Below are 18,697 nucleotides of genomic sequence, written 5' to 3'. Positions count from 1 at the left end.
CCAGAGTGAATAGTGTAATTGAAAGAAGAAATATATAACATGCATATTTAATTCAAACCTTTAAAACAATTTCCTTATGTTGACTTGGCACCTTTGTTTATGTAAGACAGCCTTTTAGTTTTTTAAAAAACTAAACTACATCGTACCATATGGAAAAATCTCTAGAATAAGATTTTAGCAAAATACTCTTTCACAGCTCTTTCTCCGGTTGTATCTGTCTTCCCTGGTTATATATCTGTTTAGGCTGCAGGTCAGTTTTATAGGATCTTTAAATTTTCTAATACAATTAGAGTAAGCCACACTGTATAAATCTGAAAACCTCCTAAGAACATGATAGGAGGTATCATGAAACTTAGGTCATAAATTCTACAAACAAGTGCTTTGAAATTTTCCATGTCTTGAAATGCTCCCACCAACTGAAGAATATTTGTTTTTGTGAAAACTTTCTAAAAAATAGAATGAATCGCCACTTTTCATAGCTCAACAGATTGCTGTCTGCATGCACGACATTTCCTACTGCTTATAACTAAAGAGAAATGACTTTGGCACTTTATCTGTTTGATGAAAGACTGTTATTGCTATTGCCCTGTGAGACACCAAGCCACCTGCCACAGCATCCCTGGCTGTCTGAGGCAATCCTCTCCAGTTGGTGTGGGAATAGCAAACCAATATGTCACCGGATAGAAGTAGCCACAGCATTCCAGCTAAGAGATGGGGCTTTGGAATCAGCCAGGTATAAGTTGAAATTTTTATTTACTTATATGACTTTGGACCTGTTAGGTAGCCTTTTCACGTTTTAGCCTTTTCACTTTTAAACTGAGGATGATCATATTTAGGTCCTGGGGTATTAATGTGGAGATTGAATGACAGGGTGTACAGAGGGAGTAGATACATGATAGCTATTACTAGGTCATATTTTGGTGAAGGTCTGAGGGAGTGAAAGCTTTGGAGATGTTTTTCTTTTCCATCATAACTTTCAGATATGGTGGCTCACTGCCCCTCAAACTTTTCTGCGGAAATGTACTGAATAAAGATCCCTCAGAGGTATGGGAGCAGGACCCAATGGGTGAAATTTATTAAAGCCTTCAATTTTAAACATTTCAGCATATTTTGTATTCTACTCAATAATAGATCTAAATTGTTTTATTACTCATTTTTGCCCCTCAAATCTTGTAAATCTGATGCTCTGGTGTTACCTTCACACTGTGGCTTTGCCTGGCCTCTGTGGGGCCTAAGAATACCTGTGGGGCATAAGAATGGCCAGCTTGGGGCCCACTGCAGAAAAACCAGACAATTCAGATTTCTATTAACTCTGCTTCCTAGTGCCCTTGTGCTGATGGTAGGCAGAGCTTTCTTTCTCTGACCACTCCATCTCATTCCAAAATGAAACATAGTCAGGGTAGGTGTTCTCTTATGGATTATCCTTGCCATTTTATTTTTTTAATTTTTTTTTTCAACGTTTATTTATTTTTGGGACAGAGAGAGACAGAGCATGAACGAGGGAGGGGCAGAGAGAGAGGGAGACACAGAATCGGAAACAGGCTCCAGGCTCTGAGCCATCAGCCAGGAGCCTGACGCGGGGCTCGAACTCACGGGCCGCGAGATCGTGACCTGGCTGAAGTCGGACGCTTAACTGACTGCGCCACCCAGGCGCCCCTATCCTTGCCATTTTAATTAAAAATGTTGGCTGACTTGGCTGAGAAATAGGGTGCAATGGGGAAGGGGAAGGGGATTGAGAGAAAAAAAATTTATTTCTTAGTGAAAAAATTAAGTAAAATATATTAAATGGTAAAACATATGCCACTTTATGTTGGCCTTTCCCCATCCCTATGTTGGTGTCCTTTAAGAAAATGTTAAGATAGCCTTAGAATCAGGAGGGTTGCTTAAAGATTATGGTATATGCTCAGTAGGGGTTGAATTTCATTCTATAAGTCTTGGGAAAACTTGCGGGTAATTTTGCAGATTAAGTGGGGAGGAAGATAATAACATGCTTTGGGTGACTTGCTATATAGACAACTGGGTCTCAGCTGAGGCTAAATAACATTTCTTGTAAGTAAAAATTCAAGATAATAATAAATCAATTCAATAAATAAACAAATAAATAACAATAATGTTGCATAAATAAATAATTTCATGATATAAATAATAAAATAGTTGTTTGTATTAGTTCTCAGCCTTCTGTCACTCTGATAGGTTAAACAACTATCTAAGTCTTTTTTCTCTTTTTCAAGTTTTTATTTAAATTCCAGTTAGTTATCATACAGTGTAATATTAGTTTCAGGTGTAGAATTTAGTGATTCATCACTTTACATACAACACCCAGTACTCATCACAAGTGCCCTCCTTAATGCCCATCACCCGTTTGGCCCACATGTGAGTGAGTCTGTTTCTTGGTTTGCCTTTCCTTTTCCCCCCATGTTCATCTGTTTTGTTTCTTAAATTCCACATGTGAGTGAAATCATATGGTATTTGTCTTTCTCTGACCACTTAGCGTTATATTCTCTAGCTCCATCCATGTTGTTGCAAATGGCAAGATTTCATTCTTTTTTTATGGCTGAGTAATATTCCTCTGTGTGTGTGTGTGTGTGTGTATCACATCTTCTTTATCCATTCATCTGTCAATGGACATTTGGGCTCATTCCGTAAATTGGCTGTTGTCAACAAAACTAAAAGGCCACCTATGGAGTGGGAGAGGATATTTGCACATGACATATCTGACAAAGGGTTAGTATCCAAAATATATAAAGAACTTATAAAACTGAACATCCAAAGAACAAATAATCCAGTTAAAAAATGGGCAGAAAACATGAAAAGACATTTTTACAAAGAAGACATACAGATGGCCAACAGATATATTAAAAGATACTCAACGTCACTGGGCATCAGGGAAGTACAAGTCAAAAGTACAATGAGATATCACCTCATACCTGTCAACATGTCTAAAATTGACAACACAAGAAAAAACAGGTGTTGGTGAGGATATGGATAAAGGGGAACCCTCTTGTATTGTTGATGGGAATGCAAACTGGTGTAGCCACTCTGGAAAATAGTATGGAGGTTCCTCAAAAGGTTAAAAATAGAACTACCCTACTATCCAGCAATTGCACTACTAGGTATTTACCCAAAGGATACAAAAATATTAATTCAAAGGGATACATATGCCCCAATGTTGAAAACAATTATCCAACTTAAAAATAAAACCCCATAGAGTCTGTCCTCTGTTCACCATCAGACTTTTCAACCCTTTTGCTGGGAAACACAGGTTGAAGAAATTATAGAGATAATTGTGGTACTTGTTAACATTGCATCCTGGTCAAAGGCCCATAAGGTAGATAGAGGGAAGAAGAGAGAGAGGGAAAAAGAGGAAGATTAAGAGCAAACTCTGCGATGGTCCCCTAATAATTGGGGAAAGGATGGAAATCAAATCTAAACTTATCTCCCACTGTTTGTTTACATTTTATGCAATGAAAGTAATATATACTTGTTGGGGCCCATGACATATTTGGCCTTTATTACTTCATAGATGGGCTATTTATTGTCTCAATTCTGTGTCATACATGTGTGATGATCAAAACAAATTTGTCTACTGTAAATCTTCCCTTCTCAGCTGGGGCTTGCTTCCTGCTAGAAGTACATGGTGGAGAAAGGACAAGGTTTTGCTGTTCCCAGTCTCCCAGTCCTGAGGCCCCAATTCATTAGCTTCAGTGCCTGCCTCCTGTCAACATTGAAGTTGTTAGCAGGGAGGAAGGGTAAGGTAATGGGACAGTACTTTATGCTTTCTAGGCCTGTCAAATTGTTCAATCTGATGTTTCCGTGTGGCTCAAGTATATTATTAAAATGGACTTTCCTATCTTGGGGCACTTTGATGGGCTTCTAAGAGGTTTCTTACTTCTGGCCCCTCTTCTACAGCCCCCTTGCTCCAGGCTTATATGGTCTACTCAGGATGGCCTAAGAGGACTATTCATGGCATCTGGACACTTTTATATTCTTCATGCTGAGGTCACCTTGCTCCCCCAGGAGGCTCTATTGTATAGAGCCTGATGACCACCCCTCCTCCACTGGTTCTTTTCCCTTTGGCCCACATGTGTTCCCAGGAAACACTCACATACATATCCCTACACACTCCTTGGAATGCCCCAGGTCTCTTGCCCAAATAGTGAGGTAGTCCCTCTCTCAGACCCCAGTTGACAGCCTGCTCTCCCTGTGTCCAGCATGAGCCAGGAACTGGCCCCCTTTGTGTCGCCCAGCTGCAGGGGCACCTCTCACAACAATCTGGGTGGTCCCGTGGATGTCTCTCTTAATACTGAAGTCTCTCTTGATTAGGTTTAGGATGGGAAGGTGGCAGACCCTCCTACAAAGGAGGGTGGCGATTCAGTTATGACAGAACCTGCCAGTAATCTCCCCTTGAAATCCTCACTCTGATCCCCTTTTATTTTCTCCACTTGGTGAGGGTGGCCTTCGTGTCATTTATGAATTCAGCACCTGATGGGAGTTGAACCCACATCCTTGTTGCCCATGCTATCTTGGTAACTGAGTTTTAACTGGGTTAAGGAGAGTCTTCTTCCTTACTATACACAAATCTGGCTTAATTCAATTAGGTAAAATAAGCAAACTCCCCATGATAACTAAATTTAAAAATATAGAAACATGTCATCAAAATTAAGTCACTGCAACACATTTAACTTCTCTGGCAGGTAATTGGGCACTTAGAGTTTGATTTGACCATAAAAACAAGTCTGCACAAAATCAGTCTGAAACTGTCATAAAAAGAAATGAACTTTAAGACTGTATCAAATTCACATCGTGAGCTTTTTCCTCGAAAAGCGATATTTATAGGCTTGGTGCCAACCCTGTAAATGCAATCTGAAGCAAACATTTCCTTTGCACATTTTCATGAGATGCCTTTGATTATGTTGAACAGAGAGTGGATAAGATACTGGTTTGTTTTAAAGTTGTATAGCAGAGTTCCAGGTTTGAGCATGAGCTGTAGTTACCTCTGGGATTGCAACTGGTCTAGATGTGCCTGGCAGACTCTTGGGGTCAGTCTGCCCAGAGTCTGTGAGCATGAGGCACCATGATGCCTCCCAGGAGAGAAATTGTCCTCAGGGAGGGAAGTGTCAAGTAGACAAGCTTGAACCTGTAATGAAGCCTCAGCCATCACATGGGAAGGACAATTCTGAGCACAGCATGATGCTGCCATTTGGATTTGTCCCCTTAGGGACTCAGGTCTGGATCTTACGGAGGAGGGGGCTGCAAAGAAACTGAAAGAGCTATTTTCACTAAAATCTTCTGAGACACTGAAGATTCAGATGACCTGAATATTCCCAAACCCCAGTTGATCCCTGTGCCTTCCTGACTAGAAAAAGCAGCACCTCCTCTGTCTGTTAGACTGATATAATCTTGCTTAAAGACAGCCTAGTAACCCCAAATCTGGATAGTTACCCTGCAAGGGGATGACAGCTCTCCTCATGTCCCACCTTACCAGGCATCACTGCCTCTAGACCTGTATCCAGCAGTGGACCTCATTGGGCCTCCATGGGGCCAATTACAAAACCAGATCCAAGAGAAGAAGTCTCTCACAGAAAAGAACTGTAAGATTTTGAGGAATATGTGCTTGGATGGATTCTAAGGGTGTTATAGCAGGTAAGGAGGAACACAAGTTTAGATTGAACATGTGTGCACTTACCAGGTATTCTTGGTTCTGTGTGGTTGGTTAACTCAAAAGTGGCTTCAGCCATTGCCAGTGTTGAAAGAAGTTCAGAGGCCAGAGATTCATTGGTATAATATAATAGAAGGAACTGAAAGATTTAGGGAGATAGGAAGTTGAAGTGGATATATTTTGATACTATTCACCCACCTTAACTAGACAGCCTTCAAGCTACCTCTACGTGTCCCAGAGAATACTCCTTTCCTTCATATACTGAGAAAATATACCAGCATTCTTGCAAGGGGCCATGGGGTTGTTCTCTGTAGGCTGGTGATGAATGTGGTGATGCCACTATTGAAAAGGACTTCTTAGTTGCCATGGTGATTGTATGCTGCCAGGATGGTAGAGGCAATGTGCAGTATATGACTTCAAGAGACAAGGTGGACATGGCATCATAATACACACTTCAGCCAGAGTGGTGACCTGTGGAAATCTTTGGTGGCAGCTACTGGATCGTAGAGATCTTAGGACTAAAATAGTCTGCTAAGGTCTTCCTTGATCTGTAGAGCTGATAGACTCCAGATTTGGCAAGTAGACTCACCCCATATAGATACCAAGCCTTTAACAAAATTCTAAGACTTGAGGCAATTCCTAGACCTAGTAACTGTGAATGAAGAAGAGGCTTGAAATCTTTGAGATCAGACTTTTTATAGAACCCAGCCTTCCCTAAGGGTCTTGTAACTATTTACCAGAGTTACTGTGTACAAGGAAAGAGAGAGATCCCAAAGTCTTCACACTGTTAGCGGTGGCCTCTCTCTGAAATTCCACTGGGATGGTATTGCTTTTGGTTTACTCTGTTAGACAGAGGGATCTCCTTTGACTTCCACTTGACTCCTTCTATTACAATGCTCCCATTCCAGGAATCAGGGAGCTAATGTAGAGATTTAGTTCTTGAGTTTATCTGTTCCAACTACTGTTCCAACTATATACTCAGTAACTGAATTGTAGTGGGCATGTGGACACTGGCTTTGAGATGAAGTTAATCCTGGGGCCCAGATGCCACTGTGGTATACTGGTCACGATGGGGGTTTAATGGAAGTCAAGAGGAAAGTGGAATGTATTTTATACTTGATTATGGTGAACAGAGAGTGGATAAAATACTGGTTTGTTTTAAAGTGATGTAGCAGAGCTCCAGGTTTGAGCACGAGCATGGTATAAAATCCAAAACAGTTCTTACCACTCTGTAAGGAGGACTTGGAAACAACTTGGCTGCAGGTCAATTCTATCAGATCTCTTCCCTCCTGGAGTAGGCACTTACACTGGGTATAGATTTGCTTCCCCTGCATGCCATGATTCTGCTGCTACTGCCATCCATGGACTTAACATTGCCACATTTGCTGTCATCATAATAAGCCACCCAATATTGCCCTGAATAAGAAACTTCTTTTATAGGAAAAAAAAAAGTCAAGCAATGGGTGAATGCCCATGGGATTTTCTGATGTTACCATTTACCCAATTATCCTGAATCAGCTGGCTTTAAAGAAGAGTGAGTTGGCCAACTGAAAACTCAGTTACAGATGCGATTGGGAGACATCATTGTGAGACCGCATCACTGTCCTCCATTATGCTCTAATCTAGTGAATAGCATATGGTGCAGTTTCTCCATAAATAGAATTCCTGGAGTAGAATGGCAGCTCTCATTATTACATCTAAATTTCACTTATAAATATTTTATTTCTCAATCTCACAGACTTGGGCTTTGCTGGTTTAAAGATCTCATGATGCAAAAAAAAAAAAAAAAAAAAAAAAAAAATCGCCTCCACTAAGGGACATAACAATAGGTCCATTTAATTGAATGTTGGGACTGCCACCTGGTTATTGGGCTTTGCATGCCACTGGGCCAACAGGGAAATAAGATGTCACTGTGTTGTGGGATTCTGTCTGATTATTTGGGTGGGGGGGGGGGAGTTGGTGCTCTATAATAGGGGGTAAGAGGATCCCAGGTATTTTCTTAAGTGACAGTCTTGCCATGGAAGGTGGTAAAAGAAGTAAAAGGAGAGTGGAACAGCCCTATAGCAGAGACTGTGATATCACCAAAACACATTTCCTTTTCCCTCCTAGGTACAGGGCTATATTGTAGTTTCCAGCCTGCCTTGCATCTAGTAGTGAGCATGTGACTGGGATATTTCAGAGGATTGTGAAGAAAGCATTATATACTACTTGCAGCCCTAGCCTGTGAAAACCTCTTGTGCAATCTTCTGTGTCCTCTTTCCTTTGAGGCTGAATGTTGAGAATTCCAGGGCTTTATAGCAGGGCAGAGCTATAAGATAGAAGGAGCCAGGCTATCAGAAGACATCATCGTCAGTCCAAGGACACTCTCTTTGGGCTTTATTTCAAAAAGGAATAAATGTCTTTTGGGTAAAACCACTGACAATTTCAGATTTATCTGTTACAGCAGCTGGCATTACCTCAACTAATTATAAACCCCTTTAAAGCATGATTGTCCCATGAGTCAATGGCACACATAAAAAGAAAGTCTGACCACAGGACTTTATGCCTCTATTCTATTCAATAAGAATGCTCTCTGGATGAAGAGATCCAAACAGCAAGAGACCACAAAGAAATCTAAACACAAAGGTTGGAAAAGTTTGAGCCAGAGAGGATCTCTCACCCTAGGAAACTGCAGTTGGGGGACACTTGTTGGATGCCTGAAACACTCACACTTGTTTCTTTCTCATGGGAGAGCTTTATCTCAAATGTCTGCCGCATAGCCAGTGTTGATGGTCAAGGGACACCATGGCCAGTAAGATAAGAGACACTTGCTTTGTCCATCTCTTTCATCTCTGCACTTGATGATGAGGATTGAGAACCAGAAGATTGGTGGTAATGAGGAGGAGGGAAATAGGTTGTCTCCCCTCCATGTTCTGGGCACTGCAGCCTAAATGTGATGAAGGCAGCTAGAGAGGTTGAGCTCAGACCTGACATTGGAACATTCAACTGGACGGAACTAGCCTGGCCTATAAAACAGCAAGGCAACCAGAAAGTTATGGAATTTGCCCAAGATAATAGGGTGGGGAAAAGAGATTCAACAGAGCATGTGAGAATGTAGCAACTGGAGGAATGGAAAACCATTTCATACTGTTCGACTCTGTTAAACAGAGGTTAGAGTGACACTATCGTCACAGGCTCTCTACGTTTCCCTCTATGTTGCCAGATGAGCATGGAGAATGATGAGAACGAATCCTAGCATTATGACTTATAATTGTGGGAGAAACAGTTTCATATTAGTAAACAAAAATTGCTGTGTTTTCTTCTTGGCAATTGATGGGCTGTCTGAGAAGATGGAGGTTTTCATGAGGCAGGGGGAGGGAGGAATTCTTGCTGGAGTTTCGTGGGATATAAGGTGGAGGTCTCATTTAATTAGCATTGTATTTTCTGCTCTAAAAGTGACCTAAATGATCTGGCTGTGCCCTACCGCACTTTGTCTCTAAGTGAAGGTCAAGATGCCTCAGGCGCTGATGTTGGTGAAAATATTCCCTCACTTGCCCTCCATGAGCCAATGTTTGTGGTCTGGCACACTGTGTTTGCTTCTCCCTCTTTCCCCAGCTGGAAGGAAGAATACACAAAGCTAGCATTTCCTACAGGAAATTTCCTCCAAGTGTGTTCCACAGGAATCTAGTTCCATGGGATGTTTAGTGATGCTACAGAGGAAGAAAAAAATTCTCTATGATCAAATCACTTGGGTAAATCTGGATTAAACAAAGAAGAGTTTTTTTTCTTTCTTTCTTTTTAACAGAACTTTTCTTAAACTCTATGATGCTAAAGTATGTGCTGGAGCTCAGGACAGAAATACCAAGAGCACAATTTCCCAGACTTCTACATCTGCCCCCCCTTTTTTTTTTACCCCAGAGGACTGAGTGTTCATCAGCCCATACTTTGAGACCTGCTGCTCCAATTCAGTTCCCCTTTTGCAGAAAAAAATCACAAGTAATGAATTGATGTGAATAAAAAGAGAAAGTGAAATTCTATTCATTTATCTAAAAGACCATTTGAAGAATTGTCTGTGTGAAAATCATGTGCTTTTTTTTCCCCTGGACTAGAGAGAGGGCAGACCGTCCCTTGATAAAGTGAATTTCCAGTGAAACAGGAATGCATGTTTCATCCCAACGCCAAAGAGCTATAGATTCCTCTGTGACGCTTCTAATATGTATCTTTTATGCAAGTGAGTTTTAAAATGAATACTATGCATTTGCCCTGTCAGATTTTTCACTTTTCATCACAGGCGCCACCTTTAAACTGCCCATGTGGATAAGAGAAGCAGCACCTGCAAGTCCCACATTTTGTTACAATCAGAGCAGACCCTAAGTTCACCTTGCTTCCAAAGGCGAGTTTATTAACCATTTATTTATAAATATTTGTTTCCATATACTTCTAGGAAATGCTTTTTTATACCACTGCACATCTTTATATCAATGATTTCTGACGAGCTAAATTTTATACAAAAATTCTGAATATAAATGGAGAAATAATCTTCTTCCGAAATAGAGATTAGAAATATGGATTTGGGGGGCACCTGGGTGTCTCAGTTGGTTAAGCATCTGACTTCAGCTCAGGTCATGATCTTGCAGTTAGTGAGTTCGAGTCCTGTGTCAGGCTCTGTGCTGACAGCTCAGAGCCTGGAGCCTGCTTTGGATTCTGTGTCTCCTTCTCTCTGTGCCCCTCCCTCCCTCACTCTCTGACTCTCAAAAATGAATTTAGAAAAAATTTAAAAAAAGAAATATGGATTTGGTAGTCACCTAAAGTATGGGAGCAATAAGTAAGTCAATTCTCATTATTCAAAGAAATAAATCTAAAGTTGCAGTCAAGAAATCTAGTTTCTATTTCTTCTGTGTTTCTAATAAGTTCTGTGGCCATTGGCAAGTTTCTTCATTTTTCTAGGCCTCAGTTTCTTCAACTGTAAAATAAGAGGGCTGGAGATGATATCCTCTAGGGATCTTTGAAGCTATAAAATTCTGATTCTATTTGTTTTCCCCAAATTTCCACATTTAGCAGATTTCATTAGGTATCTGTCATTGTGATGCCCCAAAGAGGAACAGTTATGGTTTCTAGAACCACACATCTATGGAATGTTGAAATAGATGACTTAACTGGAAATATCATACCCCATTATTTTATAAAGGATAGAACCAGCATGGATCTTCTAACCATCAGTCAAAATTGCATTTGGGCATTTGGCTACTTAAGTGTGTCAATTTTTTTTCCTAAATGTAGATAGAGAAATAAATTTATGACTCGAAATTCAAATCTTTTTTTTTTTTTTTTGAGAGAGAGAGCATGAGCAGGGAGGGGCAGAGAGAGGGAGAGAGAGAGAGAGAGAGAGAGAGAGAGAGAGAGAATCCCAAGCAGGCTGCACACTCAGCATGGAACCCAATGTAGGGCTTGATCCCACAACCCTGGGAGCATGACCTGAACCCAAATCAAGGGTCAGATGCTCAACCGACTGAGCCACCCAGGCGCCCCAGACTAACTTTTAACTTTTTAGGGAAAAACCGATATAGTCATAGCACAGAGAACAGGCAAACATTTCTAGAGCTGTGATGACCCATATAGTAGCCACTTGTTACATGTTTCCATCGAGCACCTGAGATGTCGCTAGTCTGAATTGAGATGTGGATAAAATACATGCCAGATTTTGAAGACTTGGCGGGGAAAAGAAAAGGGTCAAATACATCGCTAGTAATTTAAAAAATATTGATTGAATGCTGAAATGATAATACTTTGGATCTATTGGGTTAAATAAAATATATTATTAAAATTAATCTTACTGTTTCTTTTTACTTTTTAAAATATGGCTATTAGAAAATGTAAAATTACATATGTGGCTTTTATTATATTTCTAGTGGACAGTGCTGTTCTAAGGGATTCTGTCATGCTAATGAATGTAAAGATGCTTTACATACCAACGCTGAATTCTACTTTATCCCTATAGAAACATGAACCAATATAAGTAGCTCCAAACTTTGAAGTAGGCTCTGTTTCAAATTCTTATGTCACTTTTCTCTCAATTAGAATGATTTTTTTTACATTGAAACAGTATTATGAAAGATTGGATAGTTTCCTAGCTCCTTGTATAGTTTATTTTACCTTTAGTGCAGCTAAGATATTACATATTAGCAATCAAAATATTAGGATGGTAATTAAATAAATGAATAAAACAAGAAATCTTTTTGTTTGCTTTGGTTATTTATGCTTGAGTCAATTCTGTTCAACCAAAAGAGAAATATAAGATGATAGAAAACTTCAGTGAGGTCCTTCAGAGGACTGTGAGGCACTTTCAAAGATTTAAATCTTATGTCTGTCATTACTTCAGAAGTCACTGTTTCACTGTCTTTAAGACATATGTAACTCTTTCTTTCTTTCTTTCTTTCTTTCTTTCTTTCTTTCTTTCTTCTTTTTTATGATTATTTATTTTTGAGAGAGAAAGAGAGAGACAGAGTGCTAGCAGGGGAGCGGCAGAGAGAGAGAGGGAGACAAAGAATCTGAAGCAGGCTCCAGGCTCTGAGCTGTCTGCACAGAGCCCCACACGTGTGGTGACCAGGAGCTTGAACCTACGGACAGCCAAATAAAGACCTAAGCCAGAGTAGGATGCTTAACCGACTGAGCCACCCAGGAGCCCCAAGACGTATAATTCTTTCACTTCGTTGTTACTTATTGCCAAGAAACAATTACAGGAATTGTTTTGATATGCGACAGTAAAAACAAAAGAGAAATAGAAGCAGAATTTAGAAAGAGTTCTTTCTACTTTCAGAAGGACAACTGAACCGAGATAGCTTGCTCTGAATTTGGGTGCAAGCCAAACCGTGTTGGGGTTGGAGAGTATGGGAACAGGGAGGGATTGAAGGCTACTCCTCTGTATGGCCTTTCTTTAAAATAGTACTTTGCAAGGAGTTCATTTCAGTTCTCAGCCTGAAAGCACAGTGTTCTACAATAGCAAGATAATTTTCCCTTTTGATTGTTTCTTTTTGAATTATTAATCCACAATAGAACTTGACTATCTTAAAGCCAGCGACTACTACCTGACAGCTACATCCTAGACTGAAAAATCTCTAAACTTAAAGTTTAAGATAATTTGAAAAATCTCCAATGGCCAATGACTCAATCAATTATGCCTATGTAATGAAACCTCCATTAAAAAATCAATTTATTGGGGCGCCTGGGTGGCGCAGTCGGTTAAGCGTCCGACTTCAGCCAGGTCACGATCTCACGGTCTGTGAGTTCGAGCCCCGCGTCGGGCTCTGGGCTGATGGCTCAGAGCCTGGAACCTGTTTCTGATTCTGTGTCTCCCTCTCTCTCTGCCCCTCCCCCATTCATGCTCTGTCTCTCTCTGTCCCAAAAATAAATAAAAGTTGAAAAAAAAAATTAAAAAAAAAATCAATTTATTACTTATTTAAAAAATCAAATACAGGAATATTTGAGTAAATATTTAGGTGGTCCTAATTTCAGAGTATCTCTTTTTTCCCCCTTCAAAGTGTTCAGGGAGAGGAAGAACCTCGAGAAAAGGAAACAATTAGCACCTTCTCTGTACCAGGCATTGCGAGAGGAAATGGAAAAATCTTTGGAATTTTTAACTCTTGCAACCATCCTGTGGGGTAGACATGACCATCTGCATTGACTGATAGGAAACTAAGACTCGGGGGTTTCCAAGAAGTTGCATAAGCTGCTCATGTTTGCACAGCGAGCAGTACGAGGGTCAGAAATGGACTTGGTATCTTGTGACTTAAGTGCCCATTTAATCTTGTGGCTTCCTCTGCTTTGTCTCCCAGAGAAAATGTGAGAGGAAGAACATTGCATGGAAGAGAAGGATGCAGGTGTGGAACATATTTCACATGCAAAGAAATACTGGGGAAAAAAAGGTCGAATCCATTCTCTTACCTCTGTCTCTGGAATGAGAAGTCAATTTTTAATTATATGGGTAAGGTTGACCAGGACCAATGTATCAAAAATGCCGAGTTCAGGGTTGGAGATTAAATATAAAAAAGAGGTTCAATTTATTACTATTTGGAAGAAATAAACATCCACATGTAAGAAAGAGACTGGGATCTCTCTGCCTCCAGCCTGCCCTTGACCCTGAGGTGAACAGTTTGAAGTATGATCTCTCGGGACAATAAATGAATAGTGAGTGGAGAACATGATTCAATGTTAATGTCATTATATTCTGGGGTGATGATCAAGTGTGGGAAATCATGTGGCTATCACCATCTGCTGACACCATCCTTTTTGTGGGCATGGATTTGCTCAGGTCAGATAACATTCTTGGGAGCCTACCCAGGGATCTTTTTTGCCTTGTGATAACATAGACCCTAAACCCTGTGCCTGATTCATTCCTTTCCAACATGTTTCTGATTGCTAACCACTTATTAAACGTTATTCGATATGCTTACCTACTTTGTTCAGCTGTCTTAAATCCTCTCTGGAACAAGACAAGATTTAAATAAACAAACTGGGTTCATTTGTTCTTAAACATGCTACCTTGCCAAACAGTCATTTTTCTGCGTGTTTAAAAATATAAGATGGCTAAATGGCAATGTATTCTTAAACATACAAATCTAAGTGGATTTCCTTCTGAAATGAGATAAATTTCGCTCTTTATCATCTTATCAGCATGATTCCACAGTACTCCCCATGCATCTGAAATCACATTGAATAAGGTACTAACTATGATGAAAGGCAGTTAGGGGAGAGAACGGTGCATTGGGACCCTCTTCTCCATTCAGATATTGGGCACAAATATTGATGTGAAATCCCAGCACAAGAGGCCAGATTTTCAAATTCTGCTTATCAAAACAGGTTTATAGCCAGTACATTCAAGTATAAAGGACAAAATGACACTAGGAGACAGGGGGAGAAGGGAGGGGGGTTCCTTCCAAGCAGAGCCTTCCTCTTTATCCCCAAAAGGCATACGTGAAAAACAACAAGGCTAGCTGAAAAAATTGGGAGAGGATATAATGATGTTTGTGGTAGGACAGAATATGTGGCAATGAGTTCACCACACGGCTGAGCTCGGGAAAGGCTGTGTACCCCCGAATACTAAGTAGATCAGAGAGAAATAAGCCTCTTTCCCCCCTGCTTCACATCAGCCTCATTCACATTGTGTTCACATCACTTCTTAATTAGGGGAGTATATTATACTTCAATGGGTCATTATAAACTATAACTGAAATAAAGTTGAGTGATTTGTTTCAGTGAAAGACACCTTGATTGAGGTGGTTATTAGTAAACTATAAAATACAGTGAGGGTAATTGGTGTGAGCACTATCATTATTTAGTGATGTCTCAATTTTTCCCATTAATTTTCCTGTGATTAAAGAAAATTACTTGCATTTGGCCAATTGAAAATAGAAAAGAAAAATCATTTGCCAAAGCACAAACTTGCTATTTATATTTGAACCATTAATAAAATTTATACTTCATGATAAATTCTTATGTATTTTTAGACATGTGCTTCTTATGCAAGAGCCTGGCAAATGTTTTCTTTTGTTCAAAACATGAATGGAAAAAAAATTCTTAGCAATTAAAAGCAAATAAAACTGCAAATATCTATCCTGTAGTACAAACAATAGGCATAAATTAATACAAATAAGGTGAACTAATGTCCCAGAAGGTCCACAGATCCCTTCTTCTGATCAAAGGAATACAAAAATTGAAAAACAGGTATTTATATTAAATTTAAATTATATAATTTTCTTAAGTTTTTTAGAAGCTCACTATAACTTCTTACTTGTGTTATAGGATCTTCAGTTCTTGGCATTTTGTATTGGATTAAAAAAAAGAAAATATATTTGGCAATGAGATTGTCTTTCATTTGTTCCTTGAAAACAAGAAATTATTTGTTTGGTTTTCATTTCTATAAATAAATTACTCATTTGAGGCTTGTTTCTCCAAAATGAAGGGTTTATGCAATCAGTCATGCATAAAATGTGTTATTTTCCTTCACTTAGTCCAGTAGCTGTTTGCAGAGAAATTGTATGAGCAGTTAGTTTTCACTGTCATTACGGCAAACCAGAGACAGAAGAATAAGGGAGAATAGTAGAAATCAAATAGAGGCAAACTCTAAATGTACCATGATGGCAGATAGCAATAAAACTGTCGACTCTGAAATGAAACCTCAGGACAATATTTCTTTATAAATATATGGGCGCAAAGAAGCAACTCAAATCACAAAATTATTCTTTTGTTGTTGTTGTCTCTGATATAATGTATTGGCTGAAAAAGTGGAAGTTTTCTAACTTTCTAATAGAGCAAGAAAATAATTGTTATGTAACTTCAAAACTATAGAGTATATGTAACTGTAACTATATATAGTTATAACTATACTATATATACTTATATATATAACTATATATAAAAGTATAAAGAGAATATGTATGTGTGCAGATCTATACACATATGTGTGATTCTATATGCATTATGTATATGTATGCATATATGTATGTATTATAGATATGTGCATGTATGTGTATAAATTTGGGGTAATTGTCATTATATTAAGAAAGTAGGCCTGGAGCCTAGAAAAGAAGACACGTTTATCTCTCTAAACTCTGACCAAATACATGGCCGGTTTTGTGGGAAGGGTTGTCACAGAAGAAGTGAAACAAAGAAGTAGAAATGAAGGAATGCCATTGTTAAGTGATTTACAGTGGGATCCCCAAGTAGACGTGGAAAATAGTGGTGGATTGGAATGTGATTCCCCATTCACTTTCCCTTTCCTTCTAGATAAGATTCTGAATGGCAGACATTAGGAAAATAGCATCTTAGCTCCTAGTAACTTTCTTTTGTTGTCTTTGTTCTGTGGATACATTCCCATTCTCAACCTGTAATAGTTTTGCTAAATTTAAAGATGCGACTTAATTAGCAGACACATAGACATTCAATATATGTGATAAGACTCATAATCCATTAAAAAATACAGACACAGCCTTTGAATTTTATCCCAGTGTATAGAAATGTACAAAGTCACATATTTCCTTTTCCGGTATTATTTTAGTATAATCTTTGCATATATTTAGAAATAATGTGTCATAAGTTTTTGTTACAACATCAGACAAGGTAAGATATTAATAAAGAATAAAAATATACCCTTAATTACAATTATTGTTAGGCTAGAGTCTTATAAATTTCTAGACTTTAAAATCTAATATTCTATCAAAATACTTAAGTGCACACTGTAAAAGGAATAGCATTACGAAAAAGAAATTTTGAGATATTGACTATCACCATAACTTTCCATTTACTGAAAAGTCATCAGAATTGAAAATTTAATAACCCAATCATTTATTGAGAATTATTTTTGAGTTCCTTTTATGCCCCAGACACAAAGTCCTGCCTTGTGGGGTTTACATTCTGGCGGAGGAGACAGACTATAAACAAATGAATGATAGGTAAGTAATATATTTTGGATCATTGATAAGACCGTTAGAGACAAAATGGACTGGGTAAAAGGATACTGGGTTACGGGGGTGGAGGGTCTATTTCATGTAGGGTCAAGGAGGGTCTCTTTGTGAAGAAACTGGAATCATGATGAGCCACTCATGGGAAAAACTGGTGGAACTTTCTTACAGAGGAAACAGCAAGTGCCATGGCCATAGGAGGAAGCAAACTCCCAACGGTCTTAATAGAGAAAGGCCACCAGGAGGTGAGATGACCAGACACTGTAATGAGTAACAATAAGTAATAACAAGGAAATAGGATAAGTTTGGTGGTTTTATAACACATTTCTCCTTTCTGAGCTTTTATACTTTATAAGATAACTTTTCTAGTATAAAATATACTCCTTAAAATATATAGTCTCTCTGTATGTTTGTGTACATGTATATATCAATATGTGTGTGCAGCATGCATATGTATGTGTGGATGCGTAATATGTGTGTATGTATATATGTGTGCATGTGTATGTATATAAACATTACACGTGCATGTATATGTATGTGTATATTCATCTGTTCATTTCATGTTAAGAGTATGGCATAGTGGACTTTGGATTGCCTAATTTGCATACTGTCTGTGACCTTTGAAAGGTTCTTTAACCTCTTTGTGCCTCTGTTTCCTCATCTGTACAATGGAGATTATTAAAGTACTTACTTCAGAGGGACGCTGTGAGAATTAAATGCACTAATATATGTCAAGCTCTTAGTGCCTGGCACATAGTATAAATGCTATATAAATGTTACTTTTATAATTTCCTCAACAGCTGGCATTTTATCTGAGTGAGTAGAATGTATTTATTCATTCCAACTGACACTCCCATCAGCAAAATCAACAGTCAAAAAGCCTGACTTGTTATTTCTTTATTGGCCACTCATGTTCATTTACTTGGCAAACTAGTTCAAACTTTTGTTTATTTTTGGAATATTTCAACCTTAAAGAGGACACCTCTTCTGCTTCTAATCTGGGATAGTTAAATGTTTCTGTCCTGGATAGAAGGTGCAGCCAAAAATGTTTTCCTGAGGATAAGGGTGCATTAAACATGTGTCCACTTGAGGGAGCTCCAAGATTTCTCCGAAGCCCTGGTCTTAGATTTTTCAGCCGGGGCACTTGGTGTCCAAGATACTGGGCTTGGGTTACATTCATGGTGGAAGGAAAAATTTAAATGACCATAGTTAAGGTTTGGAAAAGAAGTGCCAGGTAATAGAACTGATAATTATTTTACTGTTTTCCAGTTATGTATTTAATTGAAGGGAACAGAAACACTTTTTTGAGAACTTCAAACAGTTCAGCTGGAAGCACAGGAATTAGCATAAAGTGAAATATTTATGGGAGCTTAATACTGTTTAAGACTCATTTTCTCCTTGCCTTAAGACAAGAAGCCAAATTAACCATTTCTAATTAAAGAGTTGGAAACAAAGTAGTATGAGACCAGCAGTAGAAGTTAAATGGTAATGTCTAAGTTGTGAAGTGTGAAAAAGTCATTTGACATAGAGGTCAAGAATGGGAAGATACAAAAGAATTCCTGTAGAACAAGAGAAACAAATCAGGGTGATTAAAAATATATAT

At 38.7% G+C, this 18,697-nt stretch overlaps 1 protein-coding gene across 5 annotated transcripts in view; it reads right to left on the bottom strand.

Moving 5' to 3' along the window:
* The window catches only part of CDH6 (cadherin 6), a 128,733-nt gene that overhangs the window by 71,062 nt on the left and 38,974 nt on the right, over positions 1-18,697 (bottom strand). The window contains exons 1-2 of one of the 5 annotated variants that reach the window (XM_086676393.1): positions 6,885-7,179; positions 5,687-5,798 (exon numbers count right to left, since the gene is read on the bottom strand). The exons of 3 other annotated variants lie outside the window; for them this stretch is intronic. The gene's annotated coding sequence lies outside the window, so the exon portion shown is untranslated. Of the gene's footprint in view, positions 1-5,686; positions 5,832-6,884; positions 7,180-18,697 lie in introns of those variants that run through there. One more of the 5 variants, XM_086676397.1, reaches the window with a different exon arrangement.

The sequence above is a fragment of the Puma concolor genome, chromosome A1, assembly GCF_028749965.1.
Source record: "Puma concolor isolate L17-30 chromosome A1, mPumCon1.1.hap2, whole genome shotgun sequence".
Classification (NCBI taxonomy): Eukaryota; Metazoa; Chordata; class Mammalia; order Carnivora; family Felidae; genus Puma; species Puma concolor.
This window is presented reverse-complemented; position numbering and strand designations above follow the sequence as displayed.